An 8877-nucleotide genomic window follows, 5' to 3' on the forward strand; every position below is an offset into this window, starting at 1 on the left:
CTCCCATTCCCCTCTGATATATCTCGTGTGTGAGCGTCTCTGTGAGCGTTTCATTATTTTATGGCATGGCTCTCATCTCTTTTAAGCTTTTGCAGTTCAGCTGATAGAACAAAGAAAGATATATTTGCATATTATTAACCCATGTATATACATATGTCAATAAATATTTCTACATGTAAAACTTTAATCTTTAGCTATATTAAGTTAAATATAAAGTCTGCTGATGTTCCCAACTTGAATACATTATTGCATGAATACTCTGGCCTCCTTTCTTGCTCATCTGTAAATTTCTGCTCCAACAGTGAGAAACTTGGATCTATCATCAGCCATCCATTTTCTTCATTGTTCTCTTCCGGTATTTATGAATAACAGCATCAGAATTTCTCAACCAGACCACTGTGGTAAACAGTGTTTTGCACTAGCACGCAGTGCTTATATGCAGTCCCTTTTGCCTTTGGTCTTAACATACTCCACTCATTCCCAAAGTTACTAACGTTACCACCTTTCCCAATCCCCCTTCAATAAGTTTGTAACAGAGTAAGATTAATTTGTCATATTCTGCATGGTTTCCTGAGATTTCTCAAATATCCCAAGTTATTTTTTTAATTTGCATAAACTAAGGTTCATTTTTTATGTTATAAAGTTCTGACATGAGTTTTGACAAGTGCATAAGGGCATGTGTTCATTACACAATACAAAGAACAGTTTCATTGCCCTAAAAAATCCCCTGTCCTTTACCTATTCTCTCTCCCTCTGCTCCCCGAACCCATGACAACCACTGTACCACAATACATCAGTCACGTATTGAAAGACGTCTTGGTTGCTTCCACTTTTTAATGATATGAATAATGTCGATAAAAATATACTTGGACAGGTTTTTATATGAACATAAGCTTTAAACTCAATTAAGTAAAGACCTAGGATCATGATTACTAGGTTGTGTGATAAGACTATGTTTAATTTTGTACGTCACTGCTGAACTGTCTTGGTACTCTTTAGTTCAAATATATCCTTACTGATTTTCCTCCTCATGGACCTACTAATAACTGAAGAGGGGTATTGAAATCTCTGTAATAGTGGATACCTCTTTGTTTCTACATATTTAATGTATTTTATAGGCAATGTAGTCATATTTTTTTAGGCATTCTGGCAATCTCTGATTTTTATTGGTGTATTTAATCCAGTAATGTTTAAAGTGATTATTGTTATAGCTGCATTAATATCACTAATACTTGTGCCTATTTTATATTCACTACATTTGTTCTCTATTTCTTTTTTATGTTACCATTCTTTTTCTGCTTTCTCTAGTTTTAATTGAGCATTTTATATAATTCTATTTTCTTTCCTCTCTTAGCTTTTCAATTAAGCTTCTTTATTTTGCTTGCTTCAGTGATTGCTTTAGAGCTGATAATGTAGGTATTTTCTAACTTAGCATTTCTAACTTTTCTTCACTGCTTCAGTGATAATGTAGGTATTTTCTAACTTAGCCATTTCTAACTTTTCACTGATAATGTAGGTATTTTCTTACTTAGTGTTTCTAACTTTTCTTCCCAGTATCTCATAATAGTATTGCCAGCCATTTAACTTAACCATATGCTATAATCACCCAGTACTTTGTTGCTATTATTAATTTGGAAAAACTGTTGTTAGCTCAGTTAAAAAGAATACAAAAACATTTATTTTACCTTATTGAGTTCTCTGACACTTTTCCTTTATTTACGTAGATCTGAGTTTTAACCTATGCCATTTTCCTGCTCAGTGAAGAGTATCTTCTAACATTTATTGCAGGTTTGTTTACTGGAGACAAGTTCCCTCAGTTATTGTTTATCTGAAAACATCTTGATTTCTATTTCACTTTTGAAGAATATGTTCACTCAAAACAGAATTCTGGTTTGGCACTTTTTTTTTTTTCTTTCAAGACTTTAAATACCTTCTTGCAAGACTTTAAATACCTTCTTGCTTGCGTGCTTTATGACAGGAAGTCTGAAGTAATTCTGATACTTGTTTCTCTGTAGGTAAGGTGTTTCTCATCCCTGGGTCTTCTTTTAAGATTTACTCTTTGGTTTGGTTTTCTGCAGTTTAAATACAATTCGATGTCTTTTTTATATCTATCCTTACCAGTGTTCTCTTAGCTTCCTTGATCTATGTTTTTGCGTCTGTCTTAATTTGAGAAAACGTTCACCTATTTTTGTCTCCAAAATTTCTTCTGCTTCATTCTCTATTTACCTTTTAATTCTCTCTTCTTGCATTTTAGTTTGGAACATTTCATTGACATATCTTTAAGCTCAATGATTATTTCTTTAGCTATGTCCAAGCTATTGATAGACCCATGAAATGCATTCTTCAGTGTTGATCTTAACATTTCATTTTGATTTTCTCTTAGAGTTCTTCTTTCATCTCCTTACATTATCCATCTGTCCTTGCATGTTATTTGCTTTTTCTATTAGAAACCTTAACCTATTTATCATAGTTATTTTATGCTCTCTATCTGATAATTCCAAAATTGATGCTATTTGTGAGTTGACTTCTAATACTTCCTTTGTCTCTTCAGACTGTTTTCCTTTTCCTACCATTTAGCATGCCTTGTTATTTTGGTTGTTGAAAGTCATTCATGATCTATCTGGTAATGAAACTGAGACACATGGGTACTTATGTGAGGTTTTACATTAATCTGGCCTAGATTCTGGCTACTTAATGTTTGTTGTAGCTGTAGGTATGAGAGGCTTCAGATACCTCTGGTGTCCTTGTTTTTCCTGTTGTCTTTGGGCCCACTTAGAACAAAATTTAAAATAGATTATGCTTTCATTTATTTCAAATACAATCCACAGTTATTATATGGGTCCTGTTGTGATGTGGTAAAGTGTGGGGGAAGGGAAGAAGTGTATAATCTTATGATTAAATTTCACTCTTTTGGTGGGCTTGAAATCTTGAGCTTGGACTTTCAGAAGTGTTTCTTGGGATTTTTTCTTGCATTTAGATGAGACATAAAAATTAGAGTGTGCTTGAGTTAGCTGATTTCCTTTCCTCCAGAGTGGATGAGGCTCTGGGAGAGTCTTTTACTTTGAAGAGTAGGCTTTTGTTGAGGAGAACATGCTGGACGTATTTCAAAATGGTTATTTCTGCCCTCCTTACCAGCAGTGCAAGGTGATTTTTCTTGACTCTGTACCTTAAGAATTCGGTGAGATTTCTTGAGGTTAAAAAAAAAAAAAACCATGAGAGTTTGAAGCCCTAGGATTCTGATCTGGCACAGAAGCTGCTAATTCATATACTGTAAAAATACTTGATGAATTACAGGAGGCTAAGTATGGACTAGCTTGAGAGAGTGCAACTCCTCAATAAGATTTTTGCTCTTTAAGACTTGAGCTAGGGGAATGGCCGCGTGAATGGATTTTATCACTCAAGCTCAAAATATGTATCAAGCTTCTGGGAACACTAAGGATGTTTGTGGGAATTCCCATTGTGGCTCAGAGGTTAAGGAACCCACTAGTATCCACAAGGATGTGGGTTCAATCTCTGGCCTTGCTCAGTGGTTTAAGGATCCAGCATTACTGTGAGCTGTGGTGTAGGTTGAACACATTGCTCAAATCCATCATTTCTGTGTCTGCGGTGTAGGCCAGCAGCTGTAGCTCTGATTCAACCCCTTGCCTGGGAATTATATGCCATGGGTATGGCCCTAAAAATTAAAAAAAAAAAAGGATGTTTATGAATTCATGTATCTTCACACGACATGCTTGCAACCACCAAGAATCAAGATTTAGGTATATAAAACGGTCTAATTATTTGCACAATTAGAGGTAGACAATTTTATACCCTAGCATGGCTTCACAAGATTTCACAATGGAAAAGCAGTTGGATGGAAAAACTTCTTTTCAGTAGTCTCAGTGCATTTTTCTGTGGGAAGAAATGAAGTATTGATGGTCATATAGGCACCCAGTCTTTCACTCTGAGGCAATTTATTGATGTATTCAGGATTTTCAGTGAAACACATAACAGGAAGATGCACTAGTTACATGGAAAAAAAGGAGAAAAGAGTATATAAATAGAGTATTTTATTTGGGAGAGTTTCAAGGAGAAATGTCATAAAGAGAGCTCTAAAGATTGAGAAACTCTGGAGCCGGTACAAACTATGAGAAAATTGGAGATGAAAGACAAGGGGATTTTTATAACATATTGCCATGCTGTTGATATGGAAGTCTTTGAACATATCAACACATGCAGACTGGTCCAGATGAGTATCTGGCCTATATTTGACTTACAAAAAAAAATGTAAAAGGTCAAAAAGGTTGCTTGCATGTGACATAGTAGAATAAGTAAGTAAAAATAAAAGTCTATCCTATGAAATATTTTAAGCCAGGAAATATGGAAAGATACATTAAAAAAAAACTGGACCGTTTATCTAGATATTAAAATACTAGATTTTCATAGTAATTTTAAATGTTAATGAATTGAAAAATGTTTTTAATAATGCAGTTTTCATAAACATAGAGTATTCATAATCATCCACCATATGATCAATCACTTAAAGAAATATCACTATCTTTGTCATGGAAAATTAAGTTGTATCATAATCAGATCTTTGGTCAAATGCACTGATTTCTAGGTGTGGAAACAATGAAAAAACTGAGTAACTATGTAAACACTAAGATTACTCCTTATATATATAAATATTCAGATAACTTTTAGACATCACTTCATTAAATTATTCTATGTTGAACTTAAAAAAAAAATGTCCATGTAAAGAACTAGACCAATTTTGTAAGAAGCTCACAGTGTTTGCCAAGAGACTCCAGGGTATGAAAGAGGAAAATTTACTATCTGATTTATTAGAGACCTAAACACAATTTTCTTCAAAATCTGATGTTGTCATGAGGTGCCCCAGAAGAATGGATCTTAATATTTTTATTCCATATTTGAAAAACTTAATTTTTCAAAAGTATAAGTAATTTTTGCCTTTAGAGAATTACATTATTAAATTCCTGTAGGGGCGATTCTTATGAGGAGGGAAGACTTGTTAATTTTGTAGTGGTAGACTTCTTCATTTTGTAGGTGGGAAACCAATGCATTGCTCCTTGATCTTAATAGGATAAGGGGATTGCCACTGGGGTCAGAAGAAACTTAGGTCTCTAGCAACATGCTGTACTCCAAGTGGTGAAAGTGTTGGGGATGTGGGTGTAATTACCCTTGACATTAGAAGGAAACTGACATCTTCCTGGATAATGAGCCCCGTAGAGATTCTAAAGGTAGATGTGGTAATCTCCGAATAGCTGCTCCAATAATATTTGGAGAAGATATCCCTCCCTTAGATTAAAGAGTTAACAAAAAACAACCATCCACAAAGGACAGCTTTATCCAGCAGAACAGAGGGTCAATAACTAAGACAGTGTCCTGGGAACAGATGATGCCATACAACCTTGGGCAGAGGATGACCTCCTGATGAGTCAAAGTCCTTGCGAACAGCAGCATTAGGGAGTTGATTACCATTATCGCATGTGATATTCGCTAGTGACTAACTTCACCATCCAGCTATGGCTGTTATCCATAGCTCATAATAGTGCAACAGACCCTCAAAGGTTAGAGAAACTGCTAATCATAATTGTTTCATGTGGGCATTTAAGGCTTCTCTTTTTTCTGTATTTCCCCCTTTCTTCAATTCACTGGTGCAGCAACAGGCTGTGTTCCAGCTGATTACTCTCTTCATTATCATTACTAAAGATGACCCAACAGCAAAAAAGCCAATCAATCAATGGAAAAATGGGCAAAAGACCTGAATAGACATTTCTCCAAAGAAGATATACAGATGGCCAACAAACACATGAAAAAATGCTCAACATCGCTGGTTATAAGAGAAATGCAAATCAAAACTACCATGAGATATCACCTCACACCAGTCAGAATGGCCATCATTAATAAATCCACAAATAACAAGTGCTGGAGGGGCTGTGGAGAAAAGGGAACCCTCCTACACTGTTGGTGGGAATGTAAACTGGTACAGCCACTATGGAGAACAGTTTGGAGATACCTTAGAAATCTATACATAGAACTTCCATATGACCCTGCAATCCCACTCTTGGGCATCTATCCGGACAAAACTCTACTTAAAAGAGACACGTGCACCCGCATGTTCATTGCAGCACTATTCACAATAGCCAAGACATGGAAACAACCCAAATGTCCATCGACAGATGATTGGATTCGGAAGAGGTGGTATATATACACAATGGAATACTACTCAGCCATAAAAAAGAATGACATAATGCCATTTGCAGCAACATGGATGGAACTAGAGAATCTCATACTGAGTGAAATGAGCCAGAAAAACAAAGACAAATACCATATGATATCACTTATAACTGGAATCTAATATCCAGCACAAATGAACATCTCCCTGGAAAAGAAAATCATGGACTTGGAGAAGAGACTTGTGGCTGCCTGATGGGAGGGGGAGGGGGAGGGAGTGGGAGGGATCGGGAGCTTGGGCTTATTAGACACAACTTAGAACAGATGTACAAGGAGATCCTGCTGAATAGCATTGAGAACTTTGTCTAGATACTCATGTTGCAACAGAAGAAAGGCTGGGGGAAAAATGTAATTGTAATGTATACATGTAAGGATAACCTGACCCCCTTGCTGTACAGTGGGAAAATAAAAAAAAAAAAGATGACTATCATAGGTAAAAACACCCTGTACCCCCCTGCATATTTACATATCAACCCAGGCTCCCATTTCTCCACATTCTCTTCCTATCTGTGGTCCAAAGTGTGGGACCTTGACAAGGTTGCTTAAAGTCAGTTACACCTACCACGTAGGGTTATTACGAGTGTCATAAAAGAAAACATTATGTCCTTTCATCCTTTCAGGTTTACCTAGGTCAAATATCTCCCTCTCCCTTTAAATTATACCAAGTTCTTTGCCTCTAGGTAGAATTTATTGATTTTTATTTGAATACTTCTTGTACTTTTAGAAACCACCATAACTTAATCATACTTAATTATTTACCTGTTCATCTTTTTCAAGTAACTGATTTCCTTAAAGAGAGTAATCATAACCTTTTCTTTTTTATGTCACTAATATCTAGGACAATGCATGCCACCTAGAAATGTTCTACAAGTATTTGTTCTGTGAATGAATTACAATATTGACATAGTATTTTGCAGTTTCAATAAATTATCCTTCCTTCATTGCCATGGCTGTTGTGTCCTGATGGGAGTTTGTAACAGAAAAGAAAGTTGTGAGAAATAAAGAGATAGATGTTTTACACAGAGGGTTAATATATTAAAAGATACAAATGACAGGTAAATGAGTGATGGTTGGAGGGTAAGTTTATTATGTAAAAGAAAGTATATTAAATTTAGTTATTAAATAAATTCAGTATTTTAGTAAGTGATTTTAAAATATATATTGTATTTGGAAAAATTTCATATAATATGTTTATAAAAATAATATGTTCTAGGTGGATATAAAATATGTCTTGGTCCATTAGAGAAATGAAGGTTAGGATGAGTTGGGTCAAGGAGAGAGTAGGCTGTATACTTCCAAGTAGCCATAAAGTCAAGGTGAATAAAAAAAGTATAGCAATCAATAACTTTGGCAGAGGTCCAGTTAAGACTAACCATTATAATCAGCATTCCTGTGAGCCCAGGTTATGGGTTCTCCTCCTCATGTTTATGTAATTTAATAGATAAAATCATAGGCAAATTGGTAAAGAGTAATCAGAGTTAAAGTAGCTCCTGAAACTGTGAGCCTCATATTGGAGGAGGGATGGAAGGACAATTGTTCAAATAAAGGAAAAAAACAAAAAACAAAAAGAAATATCATGTAGAAAAGGTCTTGATGGTTATAAGAGTGAAAGAACAGGAAAAGCTTGCATGTTTAAGAACACCTAAATATAGTAATATATTATTTCTGGTAATACAGTTGCAAGAACAAAGAGAAACCATGGTTCCACATACCTTGCCCTGTCCAAGTTTTCACCATCACTGCTTAGAGGAAGGCCCTCAGAAGAGTGGGTCCAAAAACTCCACAGACATGGAGTTTCCATCATGACTCAGCAGTAACAAACCTGAATAATAGCCATGAGGAGGCAGGTTCGATCCCTGGTCTTGCTCAGTGGGTAAAGGATCTGGTGCTTCTGTGAGCTGTGGTATAGGTTACTGACATGGCTCAGATCCCGCATGGCTGTGGTGTAGGCCAGCAGATGTAGCACCAATTTGACCCCTAGCCTGGGAACTTCCATATGCTATGGGTGCAGCCCTAAAAAGACAAAGAAAAAGAAAAGAAAACTCCAAAAAACATGATCCCCTCATGATATTATCAACTGGTTCACAGTTTTCTTTCTATTTCTCCCCAGCTATCAGCCTCCCAGAATCTACTAGTCATGTGGAGACTACTAGACTTTTTCAACATTTATTATCTATCAGGTTATAAAATAGGCATTTGAGTTACCTCAATTAGTAAACCTCACAAATATTTAAAGTAAGTATTTTTACCACCATTTTTCAGATGATAAAATTGAGGATGAGATATTAAATAACTTTTCCCTTGTCAAATAGCTAATGGATGGAGAAGCCACAATTTTCAGATCTAGGGAGCTCTATAGACTTTGCTTCTTAAAGTATTGGGTGCTATATTCCAGTAGAGCACTTTCTGGTTCACTTCTCTAAATTCCTCAAATGTCTAATATAGTACTTTCATGCAGTATGTTTTAAATTAATTTTTTAAAATGGATCAAGAATATGTGGCACATGTATATACAATGAAATATCACTTGGCCATAAAAAGGGATGAAATAATGCCATCTGCAGCAGCATGGCTGGACTTAGAAATTATCCTACTAGGTGAAGTTAGTGAATAAAAGACAAAACATCAAACTATGTAACT

This window comes from Phacochoerus africanus, chromosome 4, assembly GCF_016906955.1.
Source record: "Phacochoerus africanus isolate WHEZ1 chromosome 4, ROS_Pafr_v1, whole genome shotgun sequence".
Classification (NCBI taxonomy): domain Eukaryota; kingdom Metazoa; phylum Chordata; class Mammalia; order Artiodactyla; family Suidae; genus Phacochoerus; species Phacochoerus africanus.